This window comes from Corythoichthys intestinalis, chromosome 19 (genome assembly GCF_030265065.1).
Source record: "Corythoichthys intestinalis isolate RoL2023-P3 chromosome 19, ASM3026506v1, whole genome shotgun sequence".
Classification (NCBI taxonomy): domain Eukaryota; kingdom Metazoa; phylum Chordata; class Actinopteri; order Syngnathiformes; family Syngnathidae; genus Corythoichthys; species Corythoichthys intestinalis.
In genome coordinates this window covers 36,981,263-36,995,242 of record NC_080413.1, presented here as the reverse complement: position 1 = coordinate 36,995,242, position 13,980 = coordinate 36,981,263, and the positions used below count along the sequence as shown (strand labels likewise).

The 13,980-nt window shown below is 45.1% G+C and overlaps 1 protein-coding gene and 31 non-coding genes across 35 annotated transcripts in view; all 32 read left to right on the top strand.

The window, feature by feature from the left end:
* LOC130907954 (tyrosine-protein kinase Fyn) overlaps window positions 1–13,980 on the top strand; it is a 258,147-nt gene that overhangs the window by 204,003 nt on the left and 40,164 nt on the right. The window lies entirely within an intron of this gene.
* Window positions 72–145, top strand: trnav-cac (transfer RNA valine (anticodon CAC)). Its single transcript has one exon. It is a non-coding gene; the product is annotated as a tRNA-Val (tRNA).
* trnav-uac (transfer RNA valine (anticodon UAC)) lies at window positions 408–480 on the top strand. The gene has a single exon. It is a non-coding gene; the product is annotated as a tRNA-Val (tRNA).
* On the top strand, window positions 1,326–1,398 carry trnav-uac (transfer RNA valine (anticodon UAC)). Its single transcript has one exon. It is a non-coding gene; the product is annotated as a tRNA-Val (tRNA).
* Window positions 1,661–1,732, top strand: trnav-cac (transfer RNA valine (anticodon CAC)). The gene has a single exon. It is a non-coding gene; the product is annotated as a tRNA-Val (tRNA).
* On the top strand, window positions 1,827–1,899 carry trnav-aac (transfer RNA valine (anticodon AAC)). The gene has a single exon. It is a non-coding gene; the product is annotated as a tRNA-Val (tRNA).
* On the top strand, window positions 2,159–2,231 carry trnav-uac (transfer RNA valine (anticodon UAC)). The gene has a single exon. It is a non-coding gene; the product is annotated as a tRNA-Val (tRNA).
* trnav-uac (transfer RNA valine (anticodon UAC)) lies at window positions 2,618–2,690 on the top strand. The gene has a single exon. It is a non-coding gene; the product is annotated as a tRNA-Val (tRNA).
* trnav-gac (transfer RNA valine (anticodon GAC)) lies at window positions 2,953–3,026 on the top strand. The gene has a single exon. It is a non-coding gene; the product is annotated as a tRNA-Val (tRNA).
* trnav-uac (transfer RNA valine (anticodon UAC)) lies at window positions 3,580–3,652 on the top strand. The gene has a single exon. It is a non-coding gene; the product is annotated as a tRNA-Val (tRNA).
* On the top strand, window positions 4,081–4,153 carry trnav-aac (transfer RNA valine (anticodon AAC)). Its single transcript has one exon. It is a non-coding gene; the product is annotated as a tRNA-Val (tRNA).
* On the top strand, window positions 4,249–4,321 carry trnav-aac (transfer RNA valine (anticodon AAC)). Its single transcript has one exon. It is a non-coding gene; the product is annotated as a tRNA-Val (tRNA).
* On the top strand, window positions 4,752–4,824 carry trnav-cac (transfer RNA valine (anticodon CAC)). The gene has a single exon. It is a non-coding gene; the product is annotated as a tRNA-Val (tRNA).
* On the top strand, window positions 5,445–5,518 carry trnav-cac (transfer RNA valine (anticodon CAC)). The gene has a single exon. It is a non-coding gene; the product is annotated as a tRNA-Val (tRNA).
* Window positions 5,781–5,853, top strand: trnav-uac (transfer RNA valine (anticodon UAC)). The gene has a single exon. It is a non-coding gene; the product is annotated as a tRNA-Val (tRNA).
* Window positions 6,699–6,771, top strand: trnav-uac (transfer RNA valine (anticodon UAC)). Its single transcript has one exon. It is a non-coding gene; the product is annotated as a tRNA-Val (tRNA).
* On the top strand, window positions 7,034–7,105 carry trnav-cac (transfer RNA valine (anticodon CAC)). The gene has a single exon. It is a non-coding gene; the product is annotated as a tRNA-Val (tRNA).
* Window positions 7,200–7,272, top strand: trnav-aac (transfer RNA valine (anticodon AAC)). Its single transcript has one exon. It is a non-coding gene; the product is annotated as a tRNA-Val (tRNA).
* trnav-uac (transfer RNA valine (anticodon UAC)) lies at window positions 7,532–7,604 on the top strand. Its single transcript has one exon. It is a non-coding gene; the product is annotated as a tRNA-Val (tRNA).
* trnav-uac (transfer RNA valine (anticodon UAC)) lies at window positions 7,991–8,063 on the top strand. Its single transcript has one exon. It is a non-coding gene; the product is annotated as a tRNA-Val (tRNA).
* trnav-gac (transfer RNA valine (anticodon GAC)) lies at window positions 8,326–8,399 on the top strand. The gene has a single exon. It is a non-coding gene; the product is annotated as a tRNA-Val (tRNA).
* On the top strand, window positions 8,953–9,025 carry trnav-uac (transfer RNA valine (anticodon UAC)). Its single transcript has one exon. It is a non-coding gene; the product is annotated as a tRNA-Val (tRNA).
* trnav-aac (transfer RNA valine (anticodon AAC)) lies at window positions 9,454–9,526 on the top strand. The gene has a single exon. It is a non-coding gene; the product is annotated as a tRNA-Val (tRNA).
* On the top strand, window positions 10,125–10,197 carry trnav-cac (transfer RNA valine (anticodon CAC)). Its single transcript has one exon. It is a non-coding gene; the product is annotated as a tRNA-Val (tRNA).
* trnav-cac (transfer RNA valine (anticodon CAC)) lies at window positions 10,460–10,532 on the top strand. Its single transcript has one exon. It is a non-coding gene; the product is annotated as a tRNA-Val (tRNA).
* trnav-cac (transfer RNA valine (anticodon CAC)) lies at window positions 10,796–10,868 on the top strand. Its single transcript has one exon. It is a non-coding gene; the product is annotated as a tRNA-Val (tRNA).
* trnav-cac (transfer RNA valine (anticodon CAC)) lies at window positions 11,131–11,203 on the top strand. Its single transcript has one exon. It is a non-coding gene; the product is annotated as a tRNA-Val (tRNA).
* On the top strand, window positions 11,467–11,539 carry trnav-cac (transfer RNA valine (anticodon CAC)). The gene has a single exon. It is a non-coding gene; the product is annotated as a tRNA-Val (tRNA).
* On the top strand, window positions 11,801–11,873 carry trnav-aac (transfer RNA valine (anticodon AAC)). The gene has a single exon. It is a non-coding gene; the product is annotated as a tRNA-Val (tRNA).
* trnav-cac (transfer RNA valine (anticodon CAC)) lies at window positions 12,135–12,208 on the top strand. Its single transcript has one exon. It is a non-coding gene; the product is annotated as a tRNA-Val (tRNA).
* Window positions 12,471–12,543, top strand: trnav-uac (transfer RNA valine (anticodon UAC)). The gene has a single exon. It is a non-coding gene; the product is annotated as a tRNA-Val (tRNA).
* Window positions 13,600–13,672, top strand: trnav-uac (transfer RNA valine (anticodon UAC)). The gene has a single exon. It is a non-coding gene; the product is annotated as a tRNA-Val (tRNA).

The following is a 13,980-nucleotide window of genomic DNA, read 5'->3' as shown; positions in this document are numbered from 1 at the left end:
GCATGAATCTGTTGCAATTCAACTGGTGAAGCTTGTGGTTGGGCGTGCTGTCCAATAGATCTGAGTAGGTTGTTTCCATAGTGTAGCAGTTATCACGTTTGCCTCACACGCAAAAGGTCCCCCAGTTCGAAACTGGGTGGAAACAAGGATTGGTCTTTTACGAATTCGAAATGTACAAGTTTCACTTCAGCCAGGCAAGCGTCTAGTCGGATCTGCTACCCAAGGGATTTTGTGTGTCTGTTTTCATAGTGTAGTGGTTCTCTCGTTTGCCTAACACGCAAAAGGTGCCCATTTCGAAACTGGGTTGAGTTAAGGATACCTATTCTTTTGTAATTGGCATGAATCTGTTGCAATTCAACTGGTGAAGCTTGTGGTCGGGCGTGCTGTCCATTAGATGTGAAGAGGTTGTTTCCATAGTGTAGCGGTTATCACGTTTGCCTTACACGCAAAAGGTCCCCAGTTCGAAACTGGGTGGAAGCAAAGATCTGTCTTTTACGAATTCGAAATGTACAAGTTTCACTTCAGCCAGGCAAGCGTATGGTTGGACCTGCTACCCAAAGGATTTTGTGTGTCTGTTTTCATAGTGTAGAGGTTATCTGGTGCTGTCCAATAGATGTGAAGAGGTTGAAATGTACAAGTTTCACCTCAGCCAGGCAAGCGTATAATCGGACCTGCAACCAAGGTTTTTGTTGTGTCTGTTTCCATAGTGTAGCAGTTATCACGTTTGCCTAACACGCAAAAGGTCCCCATTTTGAAACTGGGTGGATTTATGGATACCTATTCTTTTGTAATAGGCATGAATCTGTTGCAATTCAACTGGTGAAGCTTGTGGTTGGGCGTGCTGTCCAATAGATCTGAGTAGGTTGTTTACATAGTGTAGCGGTTATCACGTTTGCCTCACACGCAAAAGGTCCCCCAGTTCGAAACTGGGTGGAAACAAGGATTGGTCTTTTACGAATTCGAAATGTACAAGTTTCACTTCAGCCAGGCAAGCGTGTAGTTGGACCTGCTACCCAAGGGATTTTGTGTGTCTGTTTTCATAGTGTAGTGGTTATCTGGTGCTGTCCAATAGATGTGAAGAGCTTGAAATGTACAAGTTTCACTTCAGCCAGGCAAGCGTATAATCGGACCTGCTACCCAAGGTTTTTGTTGTGTCTGTTTCCATAGTGTAGCGGTTCTCTCGTTTGCCTAACACGCAAAAGGTGCCCATTTCAAAACTGGGTGGATTTAAGGATACCTATTCTTTTGTAATAGGCATGAATCTGTTGCAATTCAACCGGTGAGGCTTGTGGTCGGGCGTGCTGTCCATTAGATGTGAAGAGGTTGTTTCCATAGTGTAGCGGTTATCACGTTTGCCTTACACGCAAAAGGTCCCCAGTTCGAAACTGGTTGGAAGCAAAGATCTGTCTTTTACGAATTCGAAATGTACAAGTTTCACTTCAGCCAGGCAAGCGCATGGTCAGACCTGCTACCCAAGGGCTTTTGTCTGTCTGTTTTAATGGTGCAGTGGTTATCTCGTTTGCCTAACACACAAAAGGTCCCCATTTCGAAACTGGGTGGAGTTATGGATACCTATTCTTTTGTAAAAGGCATGAATCTGTTGCAATTCAACTGGTGAAGCTTGTGGTTGGGCGTGCTGTCCAATAGATGTGAAAAGGGTGTTTCCATAGTGTAGCGGTTATCACGTTTGCCTCACATGAAAAAGTCCCCAGTTCGAAACTGGGTGGAAACAAGGATTGGTCTTTTACGAATTCGAAATGTACAAGTTTCACTTCAGCCAGGCAAGCGTATAGTCGGACCTGCTACCCAAGGAACATATTCTGTGTGTTTTCATAGTGTAGTGGTTATCACGTTTGCTTAACACGCAAAAGGTCCCCAGTTCGAAACTGGGTGGAAGCAAAGATCTGTCTTCTACGAATTCGAAATGTACAAGTTTCCCTTCAGCCAGGCAAGCGCATGGTCGGACCTGCTACCCAAGGGCTTTTTGTGTCTGTTTTCATAGTGCAATGGTTCTCTCGTTTGCCTAACACGCAAAAGGTCCCCGCTTGAAAGTGGGTGGAGTTATGGATACCTATTCTTTGTAAAAGGCAGGAATCTGTTGCAATTCAACTGGTGAAGCTTGTGGTTGGGCGTGCCGTCCATTAAATGTGAAGAGGTTGTTTCCATAGTGTAGCGGTTATCACGTTTGCCTTACATGCAAAAGGTCCCCAGTTCGAAAGTGGGTGGAAACAAGGATCGCTGTATTACGAGTTCGAAATGTACAAGTTTCCCTTCAGCCAGGCAAGCGTGTAGTTGGACCTGCTACCCAAGGGATTTTGTGTGTCTGTTTTCATAGTGTAGTGGTTATCTGGTGCTGTCCAATAGATGTGAAGAGCTTGAAATGTACAAGTTTCACTTCAGCCAGGCAAGCGTATAATCGGACCTGCTACCCAAGGTTTTTGTTGTGTCTGTTTCCATAGTGTAGCGGTTCTCTCGTTTGCCTAACACGCAAAAGGTGCCCATTTCAAAACTGGGTGGATTTAAGGATACCTATTCTTTTGTAATAGGCATGAGTCTGTTGCAATTCAACTGGTGAAGCTTGTGGTCGGGCGTGCTGTCCATTAGATGTGAAGAGGTTGTTTCCATAGTGTAGCGGTTATCACGTTTGCCTTACACGCAAAAGGTCCTCAGTTCGAAACTGGGTGGAAGCAAAGATCTGTCTTTTACGAATTTGAAATGTACAAGTTTCACATCAGCCAGGCAAGCGCATGGTCGGACCTGCTACCCAAGGGCTTTTGTCTGTCTGTTTTCATAGTGCAGTGGTTATCTCGTTTGCCTAACACACAAAAGGTCCCCATTTCGAAACTGGGTGGAGTTATGGATACCTATTCTTTTGTAATAGGCATGAATCTGTTGCAATTCAACTGGTGAAGCTTGTGGTTGGGCGTGCTGTCCAATAGGTCTGAGTAGGTTGTTTCCATAGTGTAGCGGTTATCACGTTCGCCTGACACGCGAAAGGTCCCCCAGTTCGAAACTGGGTGGAAACAAGGATTGGTCTTTTACGAATTCGAAATGTACAAGTTTCACTTCAGCCAGGCAAGCGCATGGTCGGACCTGCTACCCAAGGGATTTTGTGTGTCTGTTTTCATAGTGTAGTGGTTATCTGGTGCTGTCCAATAGATGTGAAGAGCTTGAAATGTACAAGTTTCACTTCAGCCAGGCAAGCGTATAATCGGACCTGCAACCCAAGGTTTTTGTTGTGTCTGTTTCCATAGTGTCGCGGTTATCACATTTGCTTAACACGCGGAAGGTCCCCAGTTCAAAACTGGGTGGAAACAAGGATTGGTCTTTTACGAATTCGAAATGTACAAGTTTCACTTCACCCAGGCAAGCGTATGGTTGGACCTGCTACCCAAGGGATTTTGTGTGTCTGTTTTCATAGTTTAGTGGTTATCACATTTGCCTAACACGCAAAAGGTGCCCATTTCGAAACTGGGTTGAGTTAAAGATACCTATTCTTTTGTAATTGGCATGAATATGTTGCAATTCAACTGGTGAAGCTTGTGGTCGGGCGTGCTGTCCATTAGATGTGAAGAGGTTGTTTCCATAGTGTAGCGGTTATCACGTTTGCCTTACACGCAAAAGGTCCCCAGTTCAAAACTGGGTGGAAGCAAAGATCTGTCTTTTACGAATTCGAAATGTACACGTTTCACTTCAGCCAGGCAAGCGCATGGTCGGACCTGCTACCCAAGGGCTTTTGTCTGTCTGTTTTCATAGAGCAGTGGTTATCTCGTTTGCCTAACACACAAAAGGTCCCCATTTCGAAACTGGGTGGAGTTATGGATACCTATTCTTTTGTAAAAGGCATGAATCTGTTGCAATTCAACTGGTGACGCTTGTGGTTAGGCGTGCTGTCCAATAGATGTGAAAAGGGTGTTTCCATAGTGTAGCGGTTATCACGTTTGCCTCACATGAAAAGGTCCCCTGTTCGAAACTGGGTGGAAACAAGGATTGGTCTTTTACGAAATCGAAATTTACAAGTTTCACTTCAGCCAGGCAAGCGTATAGTCGGACCTGCTACCCAAGGAACCTGTTGTGTGTGTTTCCATAGTGTAGTGGTTATCACGTTTGCTTAACACGCAAAAGGTCCCCAGTTCGAAACTGGGTGGAAACAAGGATCGCTGTATTACGAATTCGAACTGTACAAGTTTCACTTCAGCCAGGCAAGCGTATAGTCGGACCTGCTACCCAAGGAACCTGTTGTGTAGTGTGTCCATAGTGTAGCGGTTATCACATTTGCCTAACACGCAAAAGGTTCCCAGTTCGAAACTGGGTGGAAGCAAAGATTTGTCTTTTACGAATTCGAAATGTACAAGTTTCCCTTCAGCCAGGCAAGCGCATGGTCGGACCTGCTACCCAAGGGCTTTTGTGTGTCTGTTTTCATAGTGCAATGGTTCTCTCGTTTGCCTAACACGCAAAAGGTCCCCCAGTTCGAAACTGGGTGGAAACAAGGATTGGTCTTTTACGAATTCGAAATGTACAAGTTTCACTTCAGCCAGGCAAGCGTATGGTTGGACCTGCTACCCAAGGGATTTTGTGTCTCTGTTTTCATAGTGTAGTGGTTATCTCGTTTGCCTAACACACAAAAGGTCCCTGTTTCGAAACTGGGTGGAGGTATGGATACCTACTCTTTTGTAAAAGGGATGAATCTGTTGCAATTCAACTGGTGAAGCTTGTGGTTGTGCGTGCTGTCCAATATATGTGAAAAGGGTGTTTCCATAGTGTAGCGGTTATCACGTTTGCCTCACACGCAAGAGGTCCCCAGTTCGAAACTGGGTGGAAACAAGTATTGGTCTTTTACGAATTCGAAATGTCCAAGTTTCACTTCAGCCAGGCAAGCGCATGGTCGGACCTGCTACCCAAGGGCTTTTGTCCGTCTGTTTTCATAGTGCAGTGGTTATCTCGTTTGCCTCACACACAAAAGGTCCCCATTTCGAAACTGGGTGGAGTTATGGATACCTATTCTTTTGTAAAAGGCATGAATCTGTTGCAATTCAACTGGTGAAGCTTGTGGTTGGGCGTGCAGCCAAGCGTATAGTCGGACCTGCTACCCAAGGAACCTGTTGTGTGTGTTTCCATAGTGTAGTGGTTATCACGTTGGCTTAACACTCAAAAGGTCCCCAGTTTGAAACTGCGTGGAAACAAGGATCGCTGTATTACGAATTCGAAATATACAAGTTTCCCTTCAGCCAGGCAAGTGCATGGTCGGACCTGCTACCCAAGGGCTTTTGTGTGTCTGTTTTCATATTGCAATGGTTGTCTCGTTTGCCTAACACGCAAAAGGTCCCCGCTTGAAACTGGGTAGAGTTATGGATACCTATTCTTTTGTAAAAGGCATGAATCTGTTGCAATTCAACTGGTGAAGCTTGTGGTTGGGCGTGCTGTCCAATAGATCTGAGTAGGTTGTTTCCATAGTGTAGCAGTTATCACGTTTGCCTCACACGCAAAAGGTCCCCCAGTTCGAAACTGGGTGGAAACAAGGATTGGTCTTTTACGAATTCGAAATGTACAAGTTTCACTTCAGCCAGGCAAGCGTCTAGTCGGATCTGCTACCCAAGGGATTTTGTGTGTCTGTTTTCATAGTGTAGTGGTTCTCTCGTTTGCCTAACACGCAAAAGGTGCCCATTTCGAAACTGGGTTGAGTTAAGGATACCTATTCTTTTGTAATTGGCATGAATCTGTTGCAATTCAACTGGTGAAGCTTGTGGTCGGGCGTGCTGTCCATTAGATGTGAAGAGGTTGTTTCCATAGTGTAGCGGTTATCACGTTTGCCTTACACGCAAAAGGTCCCCAGTTCGAAACTGGGTGGAAGCAAAGATCTGTCTTTTACGAATTCGAAATGTACAAGTTTCACTTCAGCCAGGCAAGCGTATGGTTGGACCTGCTACCCAAAGGATTTTGTGTGTCTGTTTTCATAGTGTAGAGGTTATCTGGTGCTGTCCAATAGATGTGAAGAGGTTGAAATGTACAAGTTTCACCTCAGCCAGGCAAGCGTATAATCGGACCTGCAACCAAGGTTTTTGTTGTGTCTGTTTCCATAGTGTAGCAGTTATCACGTTTGCCTAACACGCAAAAGGTCCCCATTTTGAAACTGGGTGGATTTATGGATACCTATTCTTTTGTAATAGGCATGAATCTGTTGCAATTCAACTGGTGAAGCTTGTGGTTGGGCGTGCTGTCCAATAGATCTGAGTAGGTTGTTTACATAGTGTAGCGGTTATCACGTTTGCCTCACACGCAAAAGGTCCCCCAGTTCGAAACTGGGTGGAAACAAGGATTGGTCTTTTACGAATTCGAAATGTACAAGTTTCACTTCAGCCAGGCAAGCGTGTAGTTGGACCTGCTACCCAAGGGATTTTGTGTGTCTGTTTTCATAGTGTAGTGGTTATCTGGTGCTGTCCAATAGATGTGAAGAGCTTGAAATGTACAAGTTTCACTTCAGCCAGGCAAGCGTATAATCGGACCTGCTACCCAAGGTTTTTGTTGTGTCTGTTTCCATAGTGTAGCGGTTCTCTCGTTTGCCTAACACGCAAAAGGTGCCCATTTCAAAACTGGGTGGATTTAAGGATACCTATTCTTTTGTAATAGGCATGAATCTGTTGCAATTCAACCGGTGAGGCTTGTGGTCGGGCGTGCTGTCCATTAGATGTGAAGAGGTTGTTTCCATAGTGTAGCGGTTATCACGTTTGCCTTACACGCAAAAGGTCCCCAGTTCGAAACTGGTTGGAAGCAAAGATCTGTCTTTTACGAATTCGAAATGTACAAGTTTCACTTCAGCCAGGCAAGCGCATGGTCAGACCTGCTACCCAAGGGCTTTTGTCTGTCTGTTTTAATGGTGCAGTGGTTATCTCGTTTGCCTAACACACAAAAGGTCCCCATTTCGAAACTGGGTGGAGTTATGGATACCTATTCTTTTGTAAAAGGCATGAATCTGTTGCAATTCAACTGGTGAAGCTTGTGGTTGGGCGTGCTGTCCAATAGATGTGAAAAGGGTGTTTCCATAGTGTAGCGGTTATCACGTTTGCCTCACATGAAAAAGTCCCCAGTTCGAAACTGGGTGGAAACAAGGATTGGTCTTTTACGAATTCGAAATGTACAAGTTTCACTTCAGCCAGGCAAGCGTATAGTCGGACCTGCTACCCAAGGAACATATTCTGTGTGTTTTCATAGTGTAGTGGTTATCACGTTTGCTTAACACGCAAAAGGTCCCCAGTTCGAAACTGGGTGGAAGCAAAGATCTGTCTTCTACGAATTCGAAATGTACAAGTTTCCCTTCAGCCAGGCAAGCGCATGGTCGGACCTGCTACCCAAGGGCTTTTTGTGTCTGTTTTCATAGTGCAATGGTTCTCTCGTTTGCCTAACACGCAAAAGGTCCCCGCTTGAAAGTGGGTGGAGTTATGGATACCTATTCTTTGTAAAAGGCAGGAATCTGTTGCAATTCAACTGGTGAAGCTTGTGGTTGGGCGTGCCGTCCATTAAATGTGAAGAGGTTGTTTCCATAGTGTAGCGGTTATCACGTTTGCCTTACATGCAAAAGGTCCCCAGTTCGAAAGTGGGTGGAAACAAGGATCGCTGTATTACGAGTTCGAAATGTACAAGTTTCCCTTCAGCCAGGCAAGCGTGTAGTTGGACCTGCTACCCAAGGGATTTTGTGTGTCTGTTTTCATAGTGTAGTGGTTATCTGGTGCTGTCCAATAGATGTGAAGAGCTTGAAATGTACAAGTTTCACTTCAGCCAGGCAAGCGTATAATCGGACCTGCTACCCAAGGTTTTTGTTGTGTCTGTTTCCATAGTGTAGCGGTTCTCTCGTTTGCCTAACACGCAAAAGGTGCCCATTTCAAAACTGGGTGGATTTAAGGATACCTATTCTTTTGTAATAGGCATGAGTCTGTTGCAATTCAACTGGTGAAGCTTGTGGTCGGGCGTGCTGTCCATTAGATGTGAAGAGGTTGTTTCCATAGTGTAGCGGTTATCACGTTTGCCTTACACGCAAAAGGTCCTCAGTTCGAAACTGGGTGGAAGCAAAGATCTGTCTTTTACGAATTTGAAATGTACAAGTTTCACATCAGCCAGGCAAGCGCATGGTCGGACCTGCTACCCAAGGGCTTTTGTCTGTCTGTTTTCATAGTGCAGTGGTTATCTCGTTTGCCTAACACACAAAAGGTCCCCATTTCGAAACTGGGTGGAGTTATGGATACCTATTCTTTTGTAATAGGCATGAATCTGTTGCAATTCAACTGGTGAAGCTTGTGGTTGGGCGTGCTGTCCAATAGGTCTGAGTAGGTTGTTTCCATAGTGTAGCGGTTATCACGTTCGCCTGACACGCGAAAGGTCCCCCAGTTCGAAACTGGGTGGAAACAAGGATTGGTCTTTTACGAATTCGAAATGTACAAGTTTCACTTCAGCCAGGCAAGCGCATGGTCGGACCTGCTACCCAAGGGATTTTGTGTGTCTGTTTTCATAGTGTAGTGGTTATCTGGTGCTGTCCAATAGATGTGAAGAGCTTGAAATGTACAAGTTTCACTTCAGCCAGGCAAGCGTATAATCGGACCTGCAACCCAAGGTTTTTGTTGTGTCTGTTTCCATAGTGTCGCGGTTATCACATTTGCTTAACACGCGGAAGGTCCCCAGTTCAAAACTGGGTGGAAACAAGGATTGGTCTTTTACGAATTCGAAATGTACAAGTTTCACTTCACCCAGGCAAGCGTATGGTTGGACCTGCTACCCAAGGGATTTTGTGTGTCTGTTTTCATAGTTTAGTGGTTATCACATTTGCCTAACACGCAAAAGGTGCCCATTTCGAAACTGGGTTGAGTTAAAGATACCTATTCTTTTGTAATTGGCATGAATATGTTGCAATTCAACTGGTGAAGCTTGTGGTCGGGCGTGCTGTCCATTAGATGTGAAGAGGTTGTTTCCATAGTGTAGCGGTTATCACGTTTGCCTTACACGCAAAAGGTCCCCAGTTCAAAACTGGGTGGAAGCAAAGATCTGTCTTTTACGAATTCGAAATGTACACGTTTCACTTCAGCCAGGCAAGCGCATGGTCGGACCTGCTACCCAAGGGCTTTTGTCTGTCTGTTTTCATAGAGCAGTGGTTATCTCGTTTGCCTAACACACAAAAGGTCCCCATTTCGAAACTGGGTGGAGTTATGGATACCTATTCTTTTGTAAAAGGCATGAATCTGTTGCAATTCAACTGGTGACGCTTGTGGTTAGGCGTGCTGTCCAATAGATGTGAAAAGGGTGTTTCCATAGTGTAGCGGTTATCACGTTTGCCTCACATGAAAAGGTCCCCTGTTCGAAACTGGGTGGAAACAAGGATTGGTCTTTTACGAAATCGAAATTTACAAGTTTCACTTCAGCCAGGCAAGCGTATAGTCGGACCTGCTACCCAAGGAACCTGTTGTGTGTGTTTCCATAGTGTAGTGGTTATCACGTTTGCTTAACACGCAAAAGGTCCCCAGTTCGAAACTGGGTGGAAACAAGGATCGCTGTATTACGAATTCGAACTGTACAAGTTTCACTTCAGCCAGGCAAGCGTATAGTCGGACCTGCTACCCAAGGAACCTGTTGTGTAGTGTGTCCATAGTGTAGTGGTTATCACATTTGCCTAACACGCCAAAGGTTCCCAGTTCGAAACTGGGTGGAAGCAAAGATTTGTCTTTTACGAATTCGAAATGTACAAGTTTCCCTTCAGCCAGGCAAGCGCATGGTCGGACCTGCTACCCAAGGGCTTTTGTGTGTCTGTTTTCATAGTGCAATGGTTCTCTCGTTTGCCTAACACGCAAAAGGTCCCCCAGTTCGAAACTGGGTGGAAACAAGGATTGGTCTTTTACGAATTCGAAATGTACAAGTTTCACTTCAGCCAGGCAAGCGTATGGTTGGACCTGCTACCCAAGGGATTTTGTGTCTCTGTTTTCATAGTGTAGTGGTTATCTCGTTTGCCTAACACACAAAAGGTCCCCGTTTCGAAACTGGGTGGAGGTATGGATACCTACTCTTTTGTAAAAGGCATGAATCTGTTGCAATTCAACTGGTGAAGCTTGTGGTTGTGCGTGCTGTCCAATATATGTGAAAAGGGTGTTTCCATAGTGTAGCGGTTATCACGTTTGCCTCACACGCAAAAGGTCCCCAGTTCGAAACTGGGTGGAAACAAGTATTGGTCTTTTACGAATTCGAAATGTCCAAGTTTCACTTCAGCCAGGCAAGCGCATGGTCGGACCTGCTACCCAAGGGCTTTTGTCCGTCTGTTTTCATAGTGCAGTGGTTATCTCGTTTGCCTCACACACAAAAGGTCCCCATTTCGAAACTGGGTGGAGTTATGGATACCTATTCTTTTGTAAAAGGCATGAATCTGTTGCAATTCAACTGGTGAAGCTTGTGGTTGGGCGTGCTGTCCAATATATGTGAAACGGGTGTTTCCATAGTGTAGCGGTTATCACGTTTGCCTCACATGCAAAAGGTCCCCAGTTCGAAACTGGGTGGAAACAAGGATTGGTCTTTTACGAATTCGAAATGTACAAGTTTCACTTCAGCCAGGCAAGCGGATGGTTGGAACTGCTACCCAAGGGATTTTTTTGTCTCTGTTTTCATAGTGTAGTGGTTATCTCGTTTGCCTAACACACAAAAGGTCCCCATTTCGAAACTGGGTGGAGGTATGGATACCTACTCTTTTGTAAAAGGCATGAATCTGTTGCAATTCAACTGGTGAAGATTGTGGTTGGGCGTGCTGTCCAATAAATGTGAAAAGGGTGTTTCCATAGTGTAGCGGTTATCATGTTTGCCTCACACGCAAAAGGTCCCCAGTTCGAAACTGGGTGGAAACAAGTATTGGTCTTTTACGAATTCGAAATGTCCAAGTTTCACTTCAGCCAGGCAAGCGCATGGTCGGACCTGCTACCCAAGGGCTTTTGTCCGTCTGTTTTCATAGTGCAGTGGTTATCTCGTTTGCCTCACACGCAAAAAGTCCCCATTTCGAAACTGGGTGGAGTTATGGATACCTATTCTTTTGTAAAAGGCATGAATCTGTTGCAATTCAACTGGTGAAGCTTGTGGTTGGGCGTGCTGTCCAATATATGTGAAACAGGTGTTTCCATAGTGTAGCGGTTATCACGTTTGCCTCACATGCAAAAGGTCCCCAGTTCGAAACTGGGTGGAAACAAGGATTGGTCTTTTACGAATTCGAAATGTACAAGTTTCACTTCAGCCAGGCAAGCGGATGGTTGGAACTGCTACCCAAGGGATTTTTTTGACTCTGTTTTCATAGTGTAGTGGTTATCTCGTTTGCCTAACACACAAAAGGTCCCCATTTCGAAACTGGGTGGAGGTATGGATACCTATTCTTTTGTAAAAGGCATGAATCTGTTGCAATTCAACTGGTGAAGCTTGTGGTTGGGCGTGCTGTCCAATAGATGTGAGAAGGGTGTTTCCATAGTGTAGCGGTTATCACGTTTGCCTCACATGCAAAAGGTCCCCAGTTCGAAACTGGGTGGAAACAAGGATTGGTCTTTTACGAATTCGAAATGTACAAGTTTCACTGCAGCCAGGCAAGCGTATAGTCGGACCTGCTACCCAAGGAACCTGTTGTGTGTGTTTCCATAGTGTAGTGGTTATCACGTTTGCTTAACACTCAAAAGGTCCCCAGTTTGAAACTGCGTGGAAACAAGGATCGCTGTATTACGAATTCGAAAAGTGCAAGTTTCACTTCAGCCAGCCAAGCGTATAGTCGGACCTGCTACCCAAGGAACCTGTTGTATGTGTTTCCATAGTGTAGTGGTTATCACGTTTGCTTAACACGCAAAAGGTCCCCAGTTCGAAACTGGGTGGAAACAAGGATCGCTGTATTACGAATTCGAAATATACAAGTTTCCCTTCAGCCAGGCAAGTGCATGGTCGGACCTGCTACCCAAGGGCTTTTGTGTGTCTGTTTTCATAGTGCAATGGTTGTCTCGTTTGCCTAACACGCAAAAGGTCCCCGCTTGAAACTGGGTGGAGTTATGTATACCTATTCTTTTGTAAAAGGCATGAATCTGTTGCAATTCAACTGGTGAAGCTTGTGGTTGGGCGTGCTGTCCAATAGATCTGAGTAGGTTGTTTCCATAGTGTAGCGGTTATCACGTTTGCCTCACACGCAAAAGGTCCCCCAGTTCGAAACTGGGTGGAAACAAGGATTGGTCTTTTACGAATTCGAAATGTACAAGTTTCACTTCAGCCAGGCAAGCGTCTAGTCGGATCTGCTACCCAAGGGATTTTGTGTGTCTGTTTTCATAGTGTAGTGGTTCTCTCGTTTGCCTAACACGCAAAAGGTGCCCATTTCGAAACTGGGTTGAGTTAAGGATACCTATTCTTTTGTAATTGGCATGAATCTGTTGCAATTCAACTGGTGAAGCTTGTGGTCGGGCGTGCTGTCCATTAGATGTGAAGAGGTTGTTTCCATAGTGTAGCGGTTATCACGTTTGCCTTACACGCAAAAGGTCCCCAGTTCGAAACTGGGTGGAAGCAAAGATCTGTCTTTTACGAATTCGAAATGTACAAGTTTCACTTCAGCCAGGCAAGCGTATGGTTGGACCTGCTACCCAAAGGATTTTGTGTGTCTGTTTTCATAGTGTAGAGGTTATCTGGTGCTGTCCAATAGATGTGAAGAGGTTGAAATGTACAAGTTTCACTTCAGCCAGGCAAGCGTATAATCGGACCTGCAACCAAGGTTTTTGTTGTGTCTGTTTCCATAGTGTAGCAGTTATCACGTTTGCCTAACACGCAAAAGGTCCCCATTTTGAAACTGGGTGGATTTATGGATACCTATTCTTTTGTAATAGGCATGAATCTGTTGCAATTCAACTGGTGAAGCTTGTGGTTGGGCGTGCTGTCCAATAGATCTGAGTAGGTTGTTTACATAGTGTAGCGGTTATCACGTTTGCCTCACACGCAAAAGGTCCCCCAGTTCGAAACTGGGTGGAAACAAGGATTGGTCTTTTACGAATTCGAAATGTACAAGTTTCACTTCAGCCAGGCAAGCGTGTAGTTGGACCTGCTACCCAAGGGATTTTGTGTGTCTGTTTTCATAGTGAAATGGTTCTCTCGTTTGCCTAACACGCAAAAGGTGCCCATTTCAAAACTGGGTGGATTTAAGGATACCTATTCTTTTGTAATAGGCATGAATCTGTTGCAATTCAACCGGTGAGGCTTGTGGTCGGGCGTGCTGTCCATTAGATGTGAAGAGGTTGTTTCCATAGTGTAACGGTTATCACGTTGGCCTTACACGCAAAAGGTCCCCAGTTCGAAACTGGTTGGAAGAAAAGATCTGTCTTTTACGAATTCGAAATGTACAAGTTTCACTTCAGCCAGGCAAGCGCATGGTCAGACCTGCTACCCAAGGGCTTTTGTCTGTCTGTTTTAATGGTGCAGTGGTTATCTCGTTTGCCTAACACACAAAAGGTCCCCATTTCGAAACTGGGTGGAGTTAAAGATACCTATTCTTTTGTAATTGGCATGAATATGTTGCAATTCAACTGGTGAAGCTTGTGGTCGGGCGTGCTGTCCATTAGATGTGAAGAGGTTGTTTCCATAGTGTAGCGGTTATCACGTTTGCCTTACACGCAAAAGGTCCCCAGTTCAAAACTGGGTGGAAGCAAAGATCTGTCTTTTACGAATTCGAAATGTACACGTTTCACTTCAGCCAGGCAAGCGCATGGTCGGACCTGCTACCCAAGGGCTTTTGTCTGTCTGTTTTCATAGAGCAGTGGTTATCTCGTTTGCCTAACACACAAAAGGTCCCCATTTCGAAACTGGGTGGAGTTATGGATACCTATTCTTTTGTAAAAGGCATGAATCTGTTGCAATTCAACTGGTGACGCTTGTGGTTAGGCGTGCTGTCCAATAGATGTGAAAAGGGTGTTTCCATAGTGTAGCGGTTATCACGTTTGCCTCACATGAAAAGGT